Source organism: Leucopleurus acutus (assembly GCF_964270905.1).
Source record: "Leucopleurus acutus genome assembly, chromosome: 11".
Taxonomy (NCBI): Eukaryota; Metazoa; Chordata; class Mammalia; order Artiodactyla; family Delphinidae; genus Leucopleurus; species Leucopleurus acutus.
Genome location: NC_139152.1, coordinates 28,790,005 through 28,813,103, shown reverse-complemented (window position 1 = coordinate 28,813,103; position 23,099 = coordinate 28,790,005). Strand labels below are relative to the sequence as shown.

Below are 23,099 nucleotides of genomic sequence, written 5' to 3'. Positions count from 1 at the left end.
TCAGAGTGGTTGTGGATGTCAACATAGGTGGTAGCCCAGGACAAGAATGCATTAGTGAAGGTAGGTGGCACTAATCTTAGAAGGAAAAGGCTAAGGATGATAAGTGTTTTAAAGGTACCAAGAAAGACAAATCTTCGTTCAGAAACAACACTGTAGCAGTTTGGTCTCCATGTGCCAGGATCACCCTGGGCTTTGACACTTTTCCAATAGGACAATACCAGACATTTTGTGCCTTTACATCGGAACTGGGCAGGGAGATATTATATGTGGGAGCTTCGGTAGGGGCTCATAAAAGAAGCCCTACTTCAGTCCCCCATTTGATTTCTATGGGTGTGATCACCTTGGTTATGGCTGGGCCTTCACTTAGAAAGATTGAGGAAATACTATGCCAGGGCCTAGCCCTTACCCCCAAGGTATAAGGATGCCAAGCCACCTGGGAGGGGTATACCATTTGTCTCCAATCTAAGATAGTCTCCCCAGGTAGGAGGTTCTGTGGCACTCTTAGGATAAGACCCACATCCTATCAGATGGGTCTCAGTGCTCCTTCTAACACTTGTACCTTTCAGGCCCTAGGTGGCAGAGCAGGCACAGTCAGTCTCTCATAAGCAGACCTGTGGCCTGCTGTGGGTTCAGTGTTTACCAGCCACATGGCTTCTAACAGTGGTGGAGAACAACTTCTTAAAGACCCGTCTGGAGAAAGCTTCTTCAATGTCTCTTTCAGTAACCTGTTCATTCTTTCTACCAGCCCTGTGGCTGTTGGGTTATATGGCAGATGGAAGGTCCATAAAATCTCCTGGGCTTCAGCCCATTCTTTTACATCATGACCAGTGATATGGGTCCCTTGGTTGCTGTCTGTATGAATGGGGATCCAGTACATACTTTCCAACTTGGTCAAGCCCCTGATAGTGGCTGTCTGATTTGCCCTTTTACTGGGAAAGGCTTGTATCAGTCAGGTACCTGTGTCCACACAGGTCAATGTGTACTTGTGTCCTTCTGATAAGGGCAGGGGGCTGATATAGTCCACTTACCACCTGGTCACTGGACTAGTGCTCGTCCGACGTGACCAGGAGTATGTCTCAGGGGTCGTCACCACAGGCTACAGTGGGGGCAGTCCCTATCAACTGCCTGCCAGTCAGTGTATTTGATGGAGAGGTATAACCTCTTGGCTATCTCCCAGGTGGTTGGGGCCTCAGTGTCTGTCCTGGTTTTCAGTGAAGCCACTTTGCCACGTCTGAGGGAGTCTGTAACTCTTCCAGGAGGACAGCTTCCTCCTTGGCTAGGGTGTCTGCTTTGTGGTTCCCAGGCAGTGTAGTTGGAGAATGCCCAGAGACGTGCCTTACCTTGATGGCAGTACTGGGTTGTGTGCACACATCCCAGATGTTGCTCTGTAGGTCAGCTCCCCACAGATGCTGTCCCAAGATAGTCCAGCTTTCCTGATGACATTGTGGCATCCACATGGTCAGTCCTTTTCACACAGCCCACTTGTCTGTGGCTGTATAGAGGGGCGTAGATTGATGAGTGATCTCAAGCTATACTGCCCCCAGTTTAGCCCGCTGACTGCTGTGCTTAGTGCCTTTTTCAAACCAAATGACATTGAAATCCAGGCGAACTGCTGAAGTGGGCCAGGTGGGGGTATTGCCTTGACTGCTGCCATTGGTGAACCATGTCTCAGGAGGAATGGTCCCGATTCCGTCTTTGACTTGGCTGAGAGGGGAGCGATGGGTGGTATCTGAGGGGCCACGTCTAGATTCACATAAGACCCTGGCCCAAGGAGAGCATGTAATTTCTCAGACAACAGGCTTGAATTGTACACATTATCTTGTTGAAGGTATGGGTGCCACTTTTGCAGTGTGCTTACGTGGGCACAGGCACTTTTTGGTTTAAGGAGCATGTTCTTAACCCATTCACTTACTGGGAGGGAAGTTTGAACAGACACTGGTAAGTCCATGGTGAGGCCTTCTGTTTTTGCTGCAGGGCCAGGTAGACTACAAGAAGCTGTTTTTCAGTAGGGCTGTACCTCACCTGCTGTCCCTTCTACAACTGAGAATAAAATCCTAGTGGGATGCAATTCCTTTCCTGCCTTTGCCACAGGCCCTAGCCAGAACCTTTCAGGTGTGAGTCAACATCTAATTCACAGGCAGCGTCCCACATAAGTACTCCCAGAGCCTGAACCTGTTTTACTACAATTTCAGCCTTTTCAAAAGCTTCCTGAAGGTGGATGTCCTCGTCCCATTTTTGTCCCTTTCTAACCAGAGAGTACTATAGGGGCCGTATTATTTGTGCCGAATGCGGTATGAAAGGATGACAATAATCTAGTGACCCCAGAAAGGATTGTAATTCCTTGACTGACTGGTCTGGCCAAGGCTTGGATTTTATCGATAACCGAGGCAGGGGTAACTTTTGTCTTACCTGACCAGATAACTCCCCAAAACTTTACTGACTGCCCAGGTCCCTGGATCTTGTCAGTGTTTATTACTTCCTATCCTCAGTTCTGTAAATGTGTCTGTAAAGAGGCAGCAGTTCGGGGCAGGAGTGACAAGGCATCAGAGGTCAACATAATGTCATCAATCTAATGAAATAATTCCAGCTCAGGGTGGGGCTTTCACCAGATTTCTAGGTCCTGAGCGACCAAACTATGACAAATGGCAGGACTGTAAATAACCTTGAGGCAAGACCTGAAAGGTCCATTGCCTCCCATCCCAGTTGAAGGCAAATTGATCTTGAGAGCTAGCACACAAAAGAATGCTGTAAAAGGGGTTACAGAGGTCAGTCACACAATAGAAAGTTTTCAGCGCAGAGGAAAGATGTTCTAAAATAGTAGCAATATTGGAGACCTCCACATGGATGGGAGGAACCACCTTATTTAATTCTCTTTAGTCAACAGTCCCTTTAGGCCATTTTACTGGCTGCATGGACTATTTTAGGGGCTGTGCATGGATCTAATGACTCCCACATTTTCTAGTTCTTTAAGTGTAGTAGTAATTTCTTCATAGCCCCCAGGCAGCCAATACTCTTTGACATTAACAATCTGGCAGGGTAAATGGACAAGGGTTCACTTCACATGGCCCACCAACATGGGTTTCACCACTCTGATGCGAAGGCAGAACTCTCCAGTAGTGGTGGTCAAATCTAGGTCTTGTGAAACATCAACGCCTAGTATATATTCTGGTATGTGGTCAATGTATATGAGGGACAGGCAGGGGACAAACAGCCAATTTGGAGATATAAGCTGGTTTGTCTTACTCGAATAGTTTGGCCCCCTTATCTATCTATAGCCCGTATTCTCCCCCAAATTTAAAAGGGTTGTCATGCAGTAAGGTATACTCAGCTGTGGTATCTACCAGTGCTAAGACTGTTCGTGCAGGTCCAATAAATCATCAGTTCCACTTGGGGCTTCCAGTCACCTCCTACAACACAAAGTAGAGGGCAACGTTGTCCCAACCCCTAGTTCTCTGCATGTAGGGGATCCATCCTGGCGTTCTACTTCTAGTGATGGGACACTGGGACCCATTGCCACATGTTTATGTTCAGTAGGCAGAGGAGTGAACTGTCTTGTTAGGGCTTTCCACAAAGATAACAGGACTTAATTAGGTTGCTTATCAATGTCTTCCTTTGGAGTCCTTGCTACTCCTGTATCCTGCCAAAGCTGTTTGCATGTCAACTGGGTTGGTCCTTTCTGTGTTTTCTCCATCCTTTCTTTGTTTCACCTTTATTTCTTTATTTTTGTTTGCCTTTCTGTTTCCTTCGTGGTGGACTCTTTCTGTTTCACTGAGATCTGCTATAATTGCAACTACCAGAGCTATTGCTTTACTGACCATAGGTGCCAGAACTGATATTAAGGTGCTATACCAAGCTCCAGGAGCAAGACTGTAAGAAGCAATCCTTCATACCTGCGGTAAATATTTCTTCATGGGTTGCCTGAGTCTTTGTTTGAATGAGTGGATGAGTCCTTGGGTCATCTTTCTCTTCAACAATTATATCTTCCTACTCAGAGGAATCATTACACCTTGGATCCTACCATTTGGGATTCCAGTCTTCCCGTGAGATGATGGTATTCACTTTGTTGGTGAATACAGGTGCCGCCTTTGCATTTTAGCCACTTTAGTCATTTTAGCTTGACCTCCAGGTGTTCTTGTTGTAGTAACTTTTTGGCTAGTAGATCCTAACTAGAGGAACAAGCCACTTGTAGATCTTATTCTAATGCCAGGGCCTCTTTAGATTTTTCTAGTTCCTACCTGAGTTGGAGCTCGTTTTCTGTATCAGTCTCAGGGCCCAATGCAGAGGCCATAGCATACCTATTTTCCCACCTTAGTTTCTTTTTCCTGTTGTTTCAGTTAGAATGTCCAGCAACCCTTTTGGTGTTTTCGGGGTGTCCCCAAACTCACGTGCCTGCCTGAAGCATTCCAAACTTCGCTAGATCTCCCCATGTGGAGGAAGCTGGCCATCCTGGGATTTCCACCACTGACAATGGGCTTTCCCACAACACATTTCCTTTACCCATGCCTGTTTCATTTTCTGTCTTCTGGCTGGCTTGCCAATTGTTGGGAGGCAGAGGTATTGAATAATATCCTCCAAAATGAGAAGGAACTTTGAGGCCAAAAAACAAAGTAGGCAGCTCCATAAAGTGCAGTGGATGGAAGGGAAGGGAGTAGGCCTGGGAGCTTAAGAAGGAGCTGACAAAATGGAGCCAGTGTGGTTCAGCCACATACTCTCATGTATAACATCACATTTATACTCTCGTTGTCCCTCTGTGCGTGTTTTTGTGTGTGTGTGTAAGTTCACACACATTGTATAATGGGATCATACTATATATTCTATACAATTTATCTTCTGCACTTTTCTAGTAATATTATATCATGAAGATGTCATTAGTTTTTGCAAATATAACCTTCCATGTCTCTGCTGTAGTCCATTATTTGGGTATACTATATTTATTTAATTTATCTCTTATTTTCCAAAATTTATTTCAATAAGTTACTGTTCATCTGCTTCATGTGAGCATTCTTATTTGCAAACACTTGAGTACACCTGTGATTCCTTTTTTCCTGGGAATCGTTTTCTAGAGCTGAAGTTATTGATAAGCTATCTTCTCAAGGAGATTTTAATAGCTTGTTTTGGTTATTTCCCCCATTCCTCTTTAAATAAGCTGAGTGAAGTATAAACGTCTGGCTGCACCTTTCTAAATACTTTCATTCCCATGAGTAAGTTGCATTTAAAGATTAATGAGAATTTGGGGCAGCAAAGTATACCAGCAAGAAAATGGAATTGAGTCAGAAGTCTTTAAATCCCATTTTTATCCCTTTTTGTAATGGTATTTTTGGTAACTTATTTCAACTTTTGGAATCTCATTTCCTAATCAGTAAAATGGAAATGACTTAAAAACCAAATTTATAAGATTATTGGGGAAGTAAATGAAGTAAAGGCTATAAAATACCCCGCACCATGCCTGTCACAAAAAAGGAGTTAATAACTGTTAGTCTTATCTCAGTTTATTATCAGTATATTGCCGTGTGGCACAGAAGCAATATAGGAGAGAAGGGTCTTTGTATTCTAATACTTTGGGATAATTACAATCAATTTGGGAAGTCATACAAACATGAAATGCAAAGTTGCAGTTACAAAAGGGAATGTTAAAGACCATACATTGTAGTCCAGGCATATACCTGGAGGAGATATAGAATAAAATAATGGTCACAAGAGTGTAGATTTGGAAATGCATACTCATGTTCTACAGATTTTACCCCACAGCTCCTCCACCGGAACACACATAATCAGACATGTGGACCTAATAGGATTTGACAAATAGGAGGTAGTGTTTAACAACAAAGTTTCAGAATCAAAGCACATTCTTGCATCTGACCAGTAAGATCAATGGGCTGATGTTTATTTAGAGAGGTCTTTTGTGTCAGACATGTGATAAAACAGATATCCAAGTAGATGACAACACAGGCTGAAAATGGGTAAGCACTTATTGCCAGTGATAAAATGAGGTATATTTAAAAGCTGCCTTGCCTCAATGGCCAATGTTCACTGCCTGACATACAATACCTTAATACTTTCAAACTTGTGACAACCGTTAATGTTAATGCCTCTTCAGCCAGGGTCATTAACTATCAGGCCTTCTTTTTCAAGTTGTTAGACATTTTGTCAAGTTTATTCTGTAAAGAATAATACTCCAAACATTCTGAGGGAATTATCAGATAATTTCCTGAAACTCTGAAGATACAAAATATCATTGAATAATCCCTGGGTAATATTTCTATTTATTAGACAGTAAAGCTATTCAAATATAAGCTGTACTAATGAGTCCAAGAAACTTGAAAGCTTTGGACATTTACATCAGTGTCCAAATCTAAATCTATGTGAGACAATGTATAGAGCACTTAATATATGCTAATTTGCTCAATCCTTACAACAGTTATGTAAAACAGGTAATATTATGTCCTATTTTACAGGTGAAGAGATTGAAGTTCAGAGAATGTTCAAGTAATTTGGCCTAAGTTGCACATCTGGGGTGGTGGGAGTGGGGCGGCAAGGTATGTATGGAGATCCTGCTCTATACATATTTAATTCTTAGGTGTATGCTTCTGACCACTAGCCATATTCCATTACTCTTCTCTAAGTTCTTGTTTTTTTTTAAGAGTTTTATACTATTTTTTAAAAATTGAAGTACAGTTGATTTACAATGTTTTGTTAGTTTCAGGTATACAGCAAAGTGATTCAGTTATACATATATATATATATATTCTTTTTCAGATTATTTTCCGTGATAGGTTATTATAAGAAATTAGGTATAGTTCCCTGTGCTGTACACTAGGTCCTTGTTGTTTATCTGTTTTATATATAGTAGTGTGTATGTGTTAATCCCAAACTCCTAATTTATCTCCCCCCCTTCCCCTTTGGTGCCCTTAAGTTTGCTTTCTATGTCTGAGACTCTATTTCTGTTTTTAAAGTAAGTTCATTTGTATCATATTTTTTTATTCCACATATAAGTGATATCATATAATATTTGTCTTTGAGTTACTTCACTTAGTATGATAGTCTCTTAGTCCATCCATGTTGCTGCAAATGGCAATATTTCATACATTCTTATGGCTGAGTAATATTCCACTGTATATATATACCACATCTTCTTTATCCATTCAGTTGTTGACAGGCATTTAAGTTGCTTCCTTGTCTAGGCTATTGTATCAATAGGTAGTGCTGCTATGAACATTTGGGTGCATGTATCTTTTTGAATTAGAGTTTTCGTCTTTTCCTGATATATGCTCAGGAGTGGGAGTGCTGGATCATGTGGTAACTCTATTTTTAGTTTTTTGAGGAACTTTCATATTGTACTCCATACTGGCTGTACTAATTTACATTCCCATCAACAGTGCAGAAGAGTTCCCTTTTCTCCACACCCTCTCCAGGATTTATTATTTGTAGATTTTTTGATGGCCATTCTGACCAGTGAGAGGTAATACCTCATTGTGGTTTTGATGTGCATTTCTCTAATAATTAGCAATGTTGAGCATCTTTTCATGTAGCTGTTGGCCATCTGTATGTCTACTTTGGAGAAATGTCTATTAAGGGTTTCTGCCCTTTTCTTGATTGTTCCTTTTTTAAAAAAAATATTGAGCTGTATGAACTGTTTGTATATTTTAGAAAGTACTCCCTTGTCCGTAGCATTGTTTGCAAATATTTTCTCCCATTCCATACGTTCTTTTCATTTTGTTTATGTTTTCCTTTGCTGTGCAAAAGCTTTTAAATTTAATTAGGTTCGATTTGTTCATTTTGCTTTGTTTCCATTACTCTAGGAGATGGTTTTTAAAAAATATTGCTACCATTTATGTCAAAAAGTGTTCTGCCTGTTTTCCTCTTGGAGTTTTATAGTATCTGGTCTTACATTTAGTTCTTTAATCCATTTTGAGTTTATTTTTGTATATGATGTTAGAAAATCTTCTAATTTATTTCTTTTACATGTAGGTGTTGAATTTTCGCAGCACCATTTATCAAAGAGACTGTCTTTTCTCCATTGTACATTCTTGCCTCCTTCATCACTGATTAATTGACCATAGGTTTGTGGGTTTATTTCTGAGCTTTCTATCCTGTTCCATTGATCTATATTTCTGACTTTGCATCAGTACCATACTGTTTTGATTAGTATAGTCTGAAGTCAGGGAGCCTGATTCCTCCAGCTCCGTTTTGTTTTCTCAAGATTGTTTTGACTCCTCAGAGTCCTTTCTGTTTCCATACAAATCTTAAATTTTTTTGTTCTAATTCTGTGAAAAATGCCACTGGTATTTTGCTAGGGATTGCATTGAGTCTGTAGATTGCCTTGGGTAGTATGGTCATTTTAACAATATTGATGCTTCCAATCCAAGAACATGGTTTATCTGTCCATTTGTTTTGTTGTCTTCAGTTTATTTCATCAGCATCTTATAGGTTTTGGAGTACAGGTCATTTGCCTCCTTAGATAGGTTTTTCCTAGGTATTTTATTCTTTTTGATGCAATGGTAAATGGGATTGTTTCCTTAATTTCTCTTTCTGATATTTTGTTGTTAGTATACAGAAATGCAACAGATTTCTGTATATTAATTTTGTATCCTGCAACTTTACTGAATTTATTGATGAACTGTATTAGTTTTCTGGTGGCATCTTTAGTATTTTCTATGTATAGTATCATGTCATCTGCAAACAGTGACAGGTTTATTTCTTCCTTTCCAATTTGGATTCATTTTATTTGTTTTTCTTGTCTGATTGCTGTGGCTAGGACTTCCACAACTATGTTGAGTAAATGAGGTGAATAAAAGCTTTCTTGTCTTGTTCCTGATCTTAGAGGGAATGCTTTCAGCTTTTCACCATTGAGTATGATGTTAGCTGTGGGTTTTTCATATATGGGCCTTATTATGTTGACATGTGTTGTTTCTATTCCCACATTCTGAAGAGTTTTTTTAATCATAAATTGATATTCAATTTTATGAAAACCTTTTTCTGTGTCTATTGAGATGATCATATGGTTTTTATTCAGTTTGTTAATAGGGTGTATCACATTGATTGATTTGTGGACATTGTAAAATCCTTGCATCTCTGGGATAAATCCCATTGATAATGGTGTATAATCCTTTTAATGTATTGTTGGAGTTGGTTTGCGAATATTTGGCTGAGGATTTTTGCATCAATGTTCATCAGTGATATTAATCTGTAAATTTCTTCTTTTGTGATATCTTTGTCTGGTTTTTGCATTAGTATGATGGTGGCCTTATTGAGTGAGTTCTCAAGTATTCCTTTCTCTGCATTTTTTGGGAATTGTTTGAGAAAGATAGGTCATAAGTCTTTTCTAAATGTTTGGTAGAATTCATCTGGTCCTGGACTATTGTTTGTTGGGAGTATTTTTTTTTTTTTTTTTTTTTTGTGGTACACGGGCCTCTCACTGTTGAAGCCTCTCCCATTGCGGAGCACAGGCTCCAGACACGCAGACTCAGCGGCCATGGCTCACGGGCCCAGCCGCTCCGTGGCATGTGGGATCTTCCTGGACCGGGGCATGAATCTGTGTCCCCTACATCAGCAGGCAGACTCTCAACCACTGCGCCACCAGGGAAGCCCCTGTTGGGAGTATTTTAATTACTGATTCAATTTCAGTACTGGTAATTGGTCTGCTCATATTTTCTATTTCTTCCTGCTTCAGTCTTGGGAGATTGTACATTTCTAGGAATTTGTCCATTTCTTCTAGGTTGTCCATTTTATTGTTATAGTTGCTAATAGTAGTCTCTTATGACTTTTTGTATTTCTGTGGTGTTGGTTGTAACTTCTCCTGTTTCATTTCTGATTTTAATGATTTGGACACTCTCCCATTTTTTTTTCTTGATGAGTCTGGCTGAAGGTTTATTGATTTTGTTTATCTTTTCAGAGAACCAGCTCTTAGTTTCATTGATCTTTTCTATTTTTTTTAAACCTCTACTTCATTTATTTCTTCTCTGAGCTTTATGATCTCTTTCCTTCTACTATGTTGTTTTTTTTTTTTTTTCTCTAGTTGCTTTCGGTGTAAGTTTAGGTGGTTTATTTGAGATTTTTCTTGCTTCCTGAGGTAAGACTGTATTGCTGTTAACTTTCCTCTTAGAATTGCTTTTGCTACATCCCATGTGTTTTGGATTGTCATGTTTTTGTTGTCATTTGTCTCTAGGTATTTTTTGATTTCATCTTTGATTTCTTTAGCAATCCATTGGTTGTTCAGTAGCATAATGTTTATCGTCCAAGTGTTTGCGTTTTTTGCATTTCTTTTCTTGTAACTGATTTCTAGTCTTACACTATAATGGTCAGAAAAGATGCTTCACATTATTTCAATTTAAATTCACCATGGCTTGTTTTGTGGCCTAGCATATGATCTATACTGGAGAATGTTCCATGTGCACTTGAAAAGAATGTATATTTTGCTGCTTTCAGAAGTAATAGTCTATAAATATCAATTAAGTCCATTTGGTCTAATATGTCATTTAAGGCTTGTTTCCTTATTGATTTGTCTGTCTGGATGATTTGTCCATTGATGTAAGTGGGCTGTTAAAGTCCGCTACTATTACTGTGTTACTGTCAATTTCTCCTTTTATGTCTGTTAACATTTTTCTTACATATTGAAGTGTTCCTGTGTTGGGTGCATATATATTTACAATTTTAATATCTTCTTGGATTGAATGCTTGATCATTATGTAGTGTCCTTCTTTGTCTCTTGTAACAATCTTTACTTTACTTTGTCTGATACAAGTACTGCTACTCTGGCTTTCTTTTAATTTCCATTTGTGTGGAATATCTTTTGCCATCTCCTCACTTTTAGTCTGTATGTGTTTCTAGATCTGAAGTGAGTTTCTTGTAGGCAGCAAATATATGGGTCTTGCTTTTGTGTCAGTTCAGCCAGTCTGTGTCATTTGGTTGGAGCATTTAGTCCATTTACATTTAAGGCAATTATCGATATGTATGTTCTTATTGCCATTTTGTTAATTGTTTTGGATTTGTCTTTGTTGGTCATTTTTCTTTTGTGTTCTTGTCTTGTGATTTGATGACTATATTCAGTGTTATGTTTAGAATCCATTTTCTTTTTGTGTGTATGTTTATTATAGATATTTGATTTGATTTTACCATGAGGTTTTCATATAGCAGTCTATATATAAAGGAGATTGTTTTAAGTTGCTGATCTCTTAATTTCAAATTCATTTTATTTATTTTTGCATATACGTATTTTATTTATTTATTTATTTTATACAGCAGGTTTTTATTAGTTACCTATTTTATACATATTAGTGTATATATGTCAATCCCAATCTCCCAATTCATCCCATCACCCCCACCACTTATTCCCTTGGTGTCCATACGTTTATTCTCTACATCTGTGTCTCTACTTCTGCCTTGCAAACTGGTTCATCTGTACCATTTTTCTAGATTCCACATATATGTGTTAATATATGATATTTGTTTTTCTCTTTCTGACTTACTTCACTCTGTATGACAGTCTCTAGGCCCATCCAAATCTCTACAAATGACCCAATTTCGTTCCTTTTTATGTCTGAGTAATATTCCATTGTATTATATGTACCACATCTTCTTTACCCATTTGTCTGTTGATGGGCATTTAGGTTGCTTTCATGACCTGGCTATTGTAAATAGTGCTGCAATGAATTTTGAGGTGCATGTGTCTTTTTGATTTATGGTTTTCTCTGGGTACATGCCCAGTAGTTTGGGATTGCTGTGTCATATGGTAATTCTATTTTTAGTTTTTTAAGGAACCTCCATACTGTTCTTCATAGTGGCTGTATCAATTTACTTTCCCACCAATAGTGCAGGAGGGTTCCCTTTTCTTCACACCCTCTCCACCATTTGTTGCTTGTAGATTTTTTTTTTCTTTTTTTTTTTTTGCAGTACGCGGGCCTCTCACTGTTGTGGCCTCTCCTGTTGCGGAGCACAGGCTCCAGATGCGCAGGCTCAGCGGCCATGGCCCATGGGCCCAGCCACTCTGCGGCATGTGGGATCTTCCCGGACTGGGGCACGAACCAGTGTCCCCTGCATTGGCAGGCAGACTCTCAACCACTGCGCCACCAGGGAAACCCATAAATTTTTTTGATGGTGGCCGTTCTAACTGGATGAGGTGATACCTGATTGTAGGTTTGATTTGAATTTCTCTAATAATTAGTGATGTTGAGCAGCTTTTCACATGCATCTTGGCCATCTATATGTCTTCTTTGGAGTAGTGTCTATTTAGATCTTCTGCCCATTTTTTGATTGGGTTGTTTGGTTTTTTAATATTGAGCTGCATGAGCTGTTTATATATTTTGGAGATTAATCCTTTGTTGATTCATTTGCAAATATTTTCTCCCATTCTGAGGGTTGTCTTTACGTCTTGTTTATAGTTTCCTTTGCTGTGCAAAAGCTTTTAAGTTTCATTAGGTCCCATTTGTTTATTTTTGTTTTTATTTCCATTTCTCTAGGAGGTGGGTCAAAAAAGATGTTGCTGTGATTTATATCAAAGAGTGTTCTTCCTATGTTTTCCTCTAAGGGTTTTATAGTGTCTGGTCTTACATTTAGGTCTTTAATCCATTTTGAGTTTATTTTTGTGTATGGTGTTAGGGAGTGTTTGTTTGTTTGTTTGTTTGTTTTGTGGTACATGGGCCTCCCACTGCTGTGGCCCCTCCTGCTGTGGAGCATAGGCTCCAGACGTGCAGGCTCAGCGGCCATGGCCCACGGGCCCAGCCGCTCTGTGGCATATGGGATCCTCCCGGCCTGGGGCACGAACCCGCGTCCCCCACATCGGCAGGCAGACTGTCAACCACTGTGCCACCAGGGTAGCCTGGGAGTGTTTTAATTTCATTTTTTTACATGTAGCTGTCTAATTTTTCCAGCACTGCTTATTGAAGAGGCTGTCTTTTCTCAGTTGTATATCCTTGCCTCCTTTGTCATAGATTAGTTGACCATAGGTGCATGGGTTTATCTCCGGGCTTTCTATCTTGTTCCATTGATCTGTGTTTCTGTTTTTGTGCCAGTGTCATACTGTCTTGATTACTGTAGCTTTGTAGTATAGTCTGCAGTCAGGGAGTCTGATTCCTCTAACTCCATTTTTTCCCCTCAAGATTGCTTTGGCTATTTGGGGTCCTTTGTGTCTCCATACAAATTTTAAGATTTTTTGTTCTACTTCTGTAAAAAATGCCATTGATAATTTAATAGGGATTGCATTGAATCTGTAGATTGCTTTGGGTAGTATAGTCATTTTCATGATTTTGATTCTTCCAATCCAAGAACATGGTATATCTCTCCATTTGTTTTTGTCATCTTTGATTTCTTTCTTCAGTGTCTTATAGCTTCCTGAGTACAGGCCTGTTGCGTCCTTAGGTAGGTTTATTCCTAGGTATTTTATTTTTTCTGTTGCAACAGCTAATGGGATTGTTTACTTAATTTCTATTGCTTCACAGGCATTTAAAATATCCTGCTTTGTACTTTCTGTCCCTCATGATTACTGTTTTTGATATATTTTACATCTAATTTTTTGTGTATCCCTTAACTTCTTATTGTGGATATTGGTGTTTTTACGACTTTTGTCTTTAACCTCCCTACTAGTTTAGTGTGTGGGTGATTTCCTACCTTTCTTGTATGTTTGGTTTTACCAGTGAGCTTTTTCATTTCATTGTTTTCTTGTTTCTAGTTGTGACCTTTTCTTTTTCACCTGTAGAATTTCCTGTAACATTTCTTGTAAAGCTGGTTTGGTGGTACTGAATTCTTTTAGCTTTAGCTTATCTGTAACGCTTTTGACTTCTGCATCAAATTTGAATGAGAGCCATTTTGGGTACACCATTCTTTGTTGTAGGTTTTTTTCTTTCTTCGTTTTATTTTTTTAAAAAAATATTGAAATATAGTTGATTTATAATGTGTTAGTTTCAGATGTACAGCTAAGTGATTCAGCTTTATATATATTATATATGTATATAATATATATGTGACATAATATGATATTTGTCTTTCTCTGTCTGACTTCAGTTAGTATGATAATCTCTAGGTCCATCCATGTTGCTCAAATGGCATTATTTCATTCTTTTTTATGGCTGAGTAATATTCCATTGTGTATATATACCACATCTCTTAACTATTTATCCATTGATGGACACTTAGGTTGCTTCCATATCTTGTCTAATGAATGGCCTGCAGAGTCTCTGCTTAAACATTGGTTGGTAGTCTTATGGTAGTTCACCTGTATGTGATTTGTTGCTTTTCCCTTGCTACTTTTAGTATTCTCTCTTTATCTTTAATTTTTGTCATTTTGATTACAATGTGTCTTGTTGTATTCCTCTTTGGGTTAATCGTTTATGGGACTCTGTGCTTCTTGGACTGGGGGCCTGTTTCTTTTCCCCAGTTAGGGAATTTTTCAGCTATTATTGCTTCAAATATTTTCTTGGACCATTTCTCTCTTTCTGGGTCCCCTATAATGCAAATATTAGTGTTCTTCATGTTGTTCCAGAGGTCTCTTAAACTTTCCTCATTTCTTTTCATTCTTTTTTATTTTTTCTTTTCAGTGGCAGTGATTACCACTGGTTTGTCTTCCAGCTTACTGATCCGTTCTTGTCTACTTGTCTATCATTTAGTCTACTATTAATTCCTTCTAGTGTATTTTTCATTTCAGTTATTGTGTGCTTTATCTCTGTTTGTCCTTTATATTTTCTAACTCTTTGTTGAAAATTTCTAACTTCTAGCTAGAAATTTCTAAATTCTAGCTTCTAGCTAGAAACTTCTAGCTCTGTGCATCTACTCTTCTCCCAAGTTCTTTGAGCATTTTTAGGATCATTACTCTGAACTCTTTCTCAGGTAGACTGACTATTTCCACTTCATTTAGCTCTTTTTCTGAAATTGTATCTTGTTCCTTTGGCTGGAATGTATTCCTCTGCTGCCTATTTTGTCTAAATTGCTATTTTTATTTTTAAGTCTGCGGTATGTTATGTTTCTCGACCTTGGAGAAGTGGCCCTCTAGGAGATGTCCAGTGCGTTCCAGAATGCACTCCTCTCTTGGCACCCAAGCTATATGCTCTAGGGGTTCTCCTTGAGAATGCTATGTGGGTGCTTCTGTTGTGGCAGAATGACTATGTTGGTGGTCTGGTAGGCTTGGTTGGCCCTTAGTGTGGTTGGTTGCCAGGTCCTGCCATGTGTGGATGTTGTTGGCTGATGTTTAGCACAGCGTGGTCATGAGGTGGCTGGTTGTGGAACCCTAGGAAGCCTCAGGGCTAGTGCTGGCTCACTGATGGGTGGAGTTAGGGTCACACACACTCTGGGGCTGTTGCCCACTCACTGGCAGTTGAAACCAGATCATGGGGTTAGTGCCAGTCTGCTGGCAGGCAGGACCAGTTTCTGGAGTCTGGCTGCAGGGCCCAGGGATCCTAGAGCTCATTTCAGATCATTGGTAGGGGAAGGCCAGTTTCTGACACAGCTGGGTATGTGGTCTTGGGTACACCGAAGGTGGTGTTGGCCTGCTAGTGGGCAGGGCCAGGGCCCAGTTGGTACTGGGCTAGGGTGTGTCTTGTGTTATAGGATCATAGTTTTCTTGCTTCTTATGTCTGCCCTTTGGGCTGGTCTAGAGGTTTGTGCAGGCTTCCTTGCAGAAGAGGCCAGTGCCTGCCTACTGGTGGGTGGAGTTGGGGCTTGGCCCTCGTGTAGGCAGGGTGTTGTCTAGGGGCATGTCTGTAGGCAGCTGTGGGCTCAGGAAGACTTTAGGCATCCTGTCTGCTGATGGGTAGGTCTGTGTTCCTGCCCAATGAGTTGTTTGGCCTGAGGTGTCTCAGCACTGGAGCCTACTGGCTATTGGGTAGGGTCAGGACTTGGTACTAATGATGCAATGTCAGCCTCCAGGAATGTTCACCTGGTTGAATATTCCCCAATATGTGTGCCACTGGTGTCTGTGTCCCCCAATGATCTGCAGCCACCCACTGCCTCTCTGGGAGACTCTGCAAGACCAGCAGGTAGGCCTGGCCCAGTCTCCTATCAAGATATTGCTTATGCTCTGGGTCCCAGTGCAAGTGAGATTTTGTGTGCACCCTTTAAGTGTGAAGTTTCTATTCCCCCAGTCCTGTGGGGCTTCTGAAATTAAAACCCCACTGGCCTTCAAAGCCAAATGTTCTGGGGCCTCGTCTTCCTGGCACTGGATCCCCAGGCCAGGGAACCTAATGTGGCGCTCAGAACTCTCACTCCTGTGAGAGACCCTCTGCAACATAATTATTCTTCAGTTTGTGGGTTGCCTACCCATGGGGTATGGGATTTGATTATGTCATGAGTCTGCCCCTCAAACCCATTTCGTTGTGTTTCCTTCTTTATGTCTTTAGTTCTAGAAGATCTTTTCTGCTAGTTTCCAGTTTTTTTTTTATCAATGTTTGTTATGCAGGTAGTTGTGATTTTGGTGTGCTTGTGAGAGGAGGTGAGTCAGTGTCTTTCTACTCCACCACCTTGGCCACTCTCCCCATGACTCTTGCTTGATTTTTCATTTAAAAAGGTGTGTCCATAATTTCTTTATTTTAGGATATAAGGGTGGAGGTCTTTCCTATCAGAATCTAGGTGTTGGTGACTGAAGACAAATTACAAAGCTGGGAGAGATCATTAGATGATTACTAATACTATCACAAAGCGATATATGGAATTCTTTTGTATTTTTTCTGTCACCAGTTGGTGAGACCGTGGGGAGAACAATTCAAATGTGTGACTTAAACTTTGACAATTTAATGTTTATTTTCCAAGTATTGATTCTTACCTTTTTTCACTGCTGAGTTACCTAATGAAGATATGGGAAATTGAGTTAGGAGAGGACTATTTAACTGAAACCAAAAGGCAAGGTGATATGAAAGCTAAATGCTGGAGAAAGGGTGATGGACTTGGCAAATGAAAGGTACAGGAAAATTAATTGAATTTTTCTTCAGAATTCTATGTAAATAAAATAATTACTTAGATATTGAAAATGTCACATAGTATTCTGAGTTGTGACATTATAGTCAATATTTTCTACTTTGCTAATTAGCTGCTCTCTTTCTCTCTCTGTGTATATATATACATACACTATATATATAAATATATATATATAAATACGTATATAATAATTAACAAGTGATGCATTAGATTTATTAAGAATGATCTTAGGGCTTCTCTGGTGACGCAGTGGCTGGGAATTTCCACATGCCACGGAGCGACTGAGTCTGTGCGCCACGACTGCTGAGCCAGCATGCCACAACTACTGAAGCCTGCATGCCTAGAGTCCATGCTCTACAACAAGAGAGGCCACCTCAATGAGTAGCCCGCACACTGCAATGTAGTGTAGAGTAGCCCCTGCTCTCTGCAACTAGAGAAAAGCCTGTGTGCAGCAGTGAAGACCCAACACAGCCAAAAATAAAATAAAATAACTTAATTTGAAAAAAGAGAATGATCTTAAATGTTAGAGAGTGTAATGAACCAGATATATTTATAGTTGTCATAACTGGTTAAAACCAACACATTTCTCAGCCTTAGTTAGCATAATAGTGGTTTTAGGATCATTTTCAGAAATTTGTTTCTCAATGTGTATAATTCTGTGGGCATTCTTTCAAACCTTTTTTTTTTTATGTAAATGAACTCCCATAAAGGGAGTATCATATTATCTGTGGTTTTCTAGGTAGTTGAAAAATCAATCATTCTTCTTTAATGTCTTCAATAGGATATAGAGCAAAGAATATAAGAGAGAGAGAGAGCTAGTAGAGTGAGCACTATGGAGACTAAGTGATACTTGAGAACTGTATCAGAATAATAACTTTGTTTGCTAAGTATTTCTAAATTACCTACTATTTTGGACATAGCTTATTTTCTGATTTACCTTGATATCTCAACTTTCAAATTAATTGTGAAAGCAGAACTATTAAGAAAGTTGATTGCAATTGATTTTTATGCTGGTGGTTTCATCCAAAGGCTTTTGGTAGGCATTGGGAAAAGGAGGCATAATCAATATTAAGTTATTAGTGAATGCTTCTCTTAGTTGGTAAATTAAGTTAGTAAATTTAAAAATATATTTGGAGTGAAGCTTGAAATATACTAGCTAAAAGATTGATTTGCAACTCAATATTTGTCTCATAATTTAAATTAAGTCATTTTGTCATTTGAATGTCATTTATATGACTTCTTTCCTCACGGAATATGTCAGCAAGTATAGTGGAAATCCCTGAGCTTTCATTCTGTTTCTGACACTGGCTTTGTGACCTTTGACAACCTCACCACTTCTCCGGGCATTAGTTCCTATGGAAGGTTGAATCCTTTTTCTAGTTGACCTGGGATGTCACTTGGAACTTGGTAATTCTACGATGTTAGAAGCAGGACCTTGAAATAAAATGTAAACATGCTCTGATTTAAGGAAATGTTGTGATCGTCAATGCACATTTGAAAACTTAGGCTCTAATTCTAGTGTCTGAGTTTTTAGAGGAATATTAAGGTAGACTTAGAATAATGCAAACTACTTCCTACTTCAAAGTCCTCATTACACTTAATATACTCCCAAAGGGGTGTCAAGTTCTGTTGTTGCTGTTCTAGTTTTTCCTCTCAATAGGGATCTATAGCTAGTTTTCTTCATCCTGAAAATGAACATTTGATATTGATAGATATCTGTACCTTTCTTGCAATTTACTTTTGTAATATGTTACCCTTCCCCCCACCATTTATATCTCTGTGGCAAATATAGGGCTTATGGTGGAGAGGGCAAATGGGTTCAATCTTGTGTTACCTGGTTAGTTGTTAGTAAATGTTGGCTGCCTGAAATAGTACCTAGAAAGATTTTTTGGGAATATCCGGGCTTTGTGGGAAAGAGTGCAATAGTTGACTTCAGAAATATAGTAAATGTGGCATGTAAACTGTTACTTTTTTATTGTGTTAATCTTTGGCTTACTGACTGATCAGTCACTGAAACTTGTCTATGCAGCAGTTCAGAGTATTGGTCGCTTCCCTTTCTATTCCTGCTGCCACAATTCTTGTTCAGGAAGCTGTCACTTTACCCCAGACTATTAAAATATTCTCTGAATTATTCTCTGTAACTCCAGAATTCATGACTTTGGTCTATTCTTCCCATGTTGTGTAGTTAGCTTCCCAAATGAAGGTTGAATTGTGTGATTTTCCTTTGCAGAAACTTTCATTGTTTCCCCTTTGCTACAGAATGGGTCCAAGCACCTTAACATGGTGCTCAGGATCTTTCCTCATCCTGGCCACATATCTCCTTCCAGTCATGTCTCAGACATGGACTCTAGTCAAAGTGGAGTACTTGCTAATTGCCAAAACTCTTGTGTGTAACTTTCACTTCCCACCATTGTTGGTACTTCCCTTTGGGCTGAAATCTCCCCTTCTCCCCACCAATTTCTGTGCCTATCCTTGTTTGTGAAGGTATAACAGTAACTCATGATGGTTTACTAGACTCCCACAACTGGAATTAATTGTTCCTTCTTTTGAGTTCCCACACCATGTTTCTTACACTTCTATTTTATTCTGACTTATGATTACTTATGTTTTTGAATGTTCTGTCTCACCTACCAATTTTAAGAGTGCATATTTATTTTATTAGTGATTTTTCATAAAACCTGTGTGCTTTGCACATGGAAGGATTTCAATAAATATCTGCTGCCTGATGGACAGATTGGAAGAATGAATTTGGACACCAAGTAATTTTTGTGTACCTACACTCTTAAAAATATTAGTTTATATATATATATAAATATATATTATATATAATATATATATGTTATATATATATAAGAACATTAAAATGATTCATTTTACTAGTACGATTTAGGAAAAGCATAATCAATCAATCTTAGTTTATATGAAACATCCTATAATGTTTTAAAGAAATGAGAAAAAAATAATTTCAAATGAACTTACCTTGTCTCCAAGCAGAGCAAAGCTATATAGTTTTAGAACTGGGCACTTAGTACTGTCTAAAGGTGGACAGATGATTTGCTTATTTAAATTGGGATAAAATAATAATGATTAAAAAAACCAGAGAAGTAGTAGAATTCATATGTATGATATTCTGTGTAATATATCTAAATAGGAAAATAAATGAGCATATCTTTGACCAAGGAAGATTTTGTCCTGGGGGAAGATGTTTCTAATACGATACTTGGTGAACCGATAAAGTGCAGTAGGACCTAATGGTTTCACTTGGGTGTAATCCAGTGTAAGAACAGCTTTTTGGTGGCCTGGCCTCTTCAAGAAGCAGTAGATTTCCACCAATTTTAATTTTGTGTCAGAAAGTGGTAAAACCAAATTTTAGAAAAGTCTAAATTCAACTTAAAAATGTCAAAAATGTGGAGATAGAAGATGAAACAATGTTTTCTATGGGAAAAGGAAAAAAAAAAAAAAACTAAAACCAGAACTTGTTTTCATGTGCACAAGTAAAAAATAAATGAGCATGTTTACTTAAGTCAAGTTGCTATACATCAATCACATTGTTTCTTACACTTGTCTGGTTATAAAATTTTGTTGGATTTCCTAAGTGCTTGTAACACAGCTGAAGCATCTAAGAGCTCAGTTGAGTATATTTAACCTAAAATGTTTAGGTCCTGCTTTTTTTTTTTTTTTTACATCTTTATTGGAGTATAATTGCTTTACAATTGTGTGTTAGTTTCTGCTTTACAACAAAATGAATCAGTTATATATATACATATGTTCCCATATCGCTTCCCTCTTACGTCTCCCTCCTTCCCACCATTCCCTATCCCACCCCTCTAGGCGGTCACAAAGCACCGAGCTGATCTCCCTGTGCTATGCAGTTGCTTCCCACTAGCTATCTATTTTACGTTTGGTAGTGTATATATGTCCATGCCACTCTCTCACTTTGTCACAGCTTACCCTTCCCCCTCCCCATATCCTCAAGTCCATGCTTTTTCTTTTTCCTTAAATTCCATATATATGTGTTAGCATACGGTATTTGTTTTTCTCTTTCTGACTTACTTCACTCTGTATGACAGACTCCAGGTCCATCCACCTCACTACAAATATCTCAATTTCGTTTCTTTTTATGGCTGAGTAATATTCCATTGTATATATGTGCCACATCTTCTTTATCCATTCATCCGATGGTGGACACTTAGGTTGCTTCCATGTCCTGGCTATTATCACTTTTACACGGCTGACAACTCTACTTCTGAGCAGTTTCAGGCCTGACTCCTGCACAAGTTCCTTGACTCTTCCAACCTCACAGCTTGCTTTGGCCAACCTCCTCCTCCCTGCCGTGAATCCTTTACATTGGGCTGCTAGAGCCCTGTTCAAAATGGGCAGATATCATCATACTCTTACTCTTTTGCTTACAACCCTTTAATTGCCTGGGTAATGAGTACATCTGGATCTTGCAAACACCGACCTAGCTTTTCAGCTTCATTTCTTTCACTCCATGTCCAACCCCGTTCTTTCTCCCCACTTTCCTGTCTAAATTTTCTGCTAAACTCTAAGCCATTTCAGACCACTTGCATTTCCTGAGGGAACCATGATGCTCACACCTTAGTTATTTTGGGAATCATTCTGCCTCACTTTGTTATCTCACTCTATAGACTCTACTGATAGTTCAAGCATCACTCTCACTATGAAGACTTTTCCTGATCTTTCAGAGATAATTGACCATTCCTCCTTTTCTATAATCTGTAATGAATATATTATACACATTCCACATTTTATTGCACATCTGTCCCCTTGATGGAATATAAATAACAAGGGCCTTGAGCTCACGTGTTCATATCACAATCTCCAACAACAAATCCTTTTTCTGTCACTTAGTAATTTGGTATTTGTTGAATAAACATTTGAAAGAATATCAGATGATTATTAATTATAAATTACTATAGGACAGGAATGTGTCTTATTCACCTTTTTCTTAGTATCTAGTACAGTGTATTGTATATAGAAAGTGCTTGATAATTATTTATTCAATATAAAGTTGAAGAAAGGAAAGTCGAGAATCCCAGATGAATGGGAACCATGATTGGTAGGCACCAATGCAGGAAAGAATGTAACAGCATTCGATTTAAAAAAATCAATTGTATAAAGTCTAAATGAAGAAGACATGGCTGAATAAGGAGATTTGTGCCTGTTTCACTCAGTTATTTTTAGGAATGGTAGCATGGGTTCATAGGTTACTATTGAGCTTTTCTTTTCTTTTTTCTTTTCTAGAAGAGAATTTTTGAGTTGGGGCAAATTTCTGGTCTAATTATCTGTGACAAGGGTAACAAATGCATATTAGAAAATGATTTTCAGTCTCTCTATCTCAGCTAGCCATTTATGCTTACAAATAAATTTCCTTTCCAGATTAATTCCTTCTTCTGTTTAAATTCTGATGTTGATTCTGCAAAGCTCAGATTGCTCTTAAAGACATTTGATTTGTTTAATGATCAATGATCCAAAGAAATTACAGAAGCTATTACTTAAAATCTGGAGGACAAAACAAAATAAAATACTGCCAACCTAGTCTTACCTTTATAGGAATATTATTTTTCACATTGGAATTAGCCTACGTATTGATTGATAAATCTTAAAGAGAGCTTCCAAAAACAACTTTGCATATAGATAAAGATTTTCTTTTGAAGTGTTGAGCCTGAAGATACATTACTTTTTCCCCACATAGAAACAATATATTGCTTAACAGCTAATAGACAAAGAAACAAAGAGTTGGAAAACCTAGGGATGTGACCAACATAATTTGGGAGTGGTTTTTGGAAGGCAGCAACGTCTGAGCTGATATTGGGCAGAGTAATGTTAGTCCTCAGCTTTCTACTTGGTGGTGATTTGGGCATCTATCACAGTCATCAGCTCTTATATTTTGGACAGGTGATTGTTACCTATAAGCATGCCTTGTGCATTGACTCTGGGAAAAGTAATAAACCCTGAAAGACTGCTAATCTAGCTAATTGTTTAAAATATGTTAAGCTCATTGCCCGCCTAGCTGTTGGCAAGTGAGCTGAAAGTGGTTACTGCTTTTAGAGTAGGCAGCAGGAGAGACTGAGGAAAATGATGATACACAATCTCAAGTGTTGTAACATAATTAGGGAAATGGTGTAATGTATTGAGCACAGCACAAGTTTAGAGATGGAAAGATCTGGATTTAAACTGCA

The 23,099-nt window shown here is 38.7% G+C and overlaps 1 protein-coding gene across 1 annotated transcript in view; it reads left to right on the top strand.

Annotated features, from left to right (window-relative positions):
- Positions 1 to 23,099, top strand: part of LOC309969293 (copine-8-like) — a 51,112-nt gene that overhangs the window by 7,435 nt on the left and 20,578 nt on the right. The window lies entirely within an intron of this gene.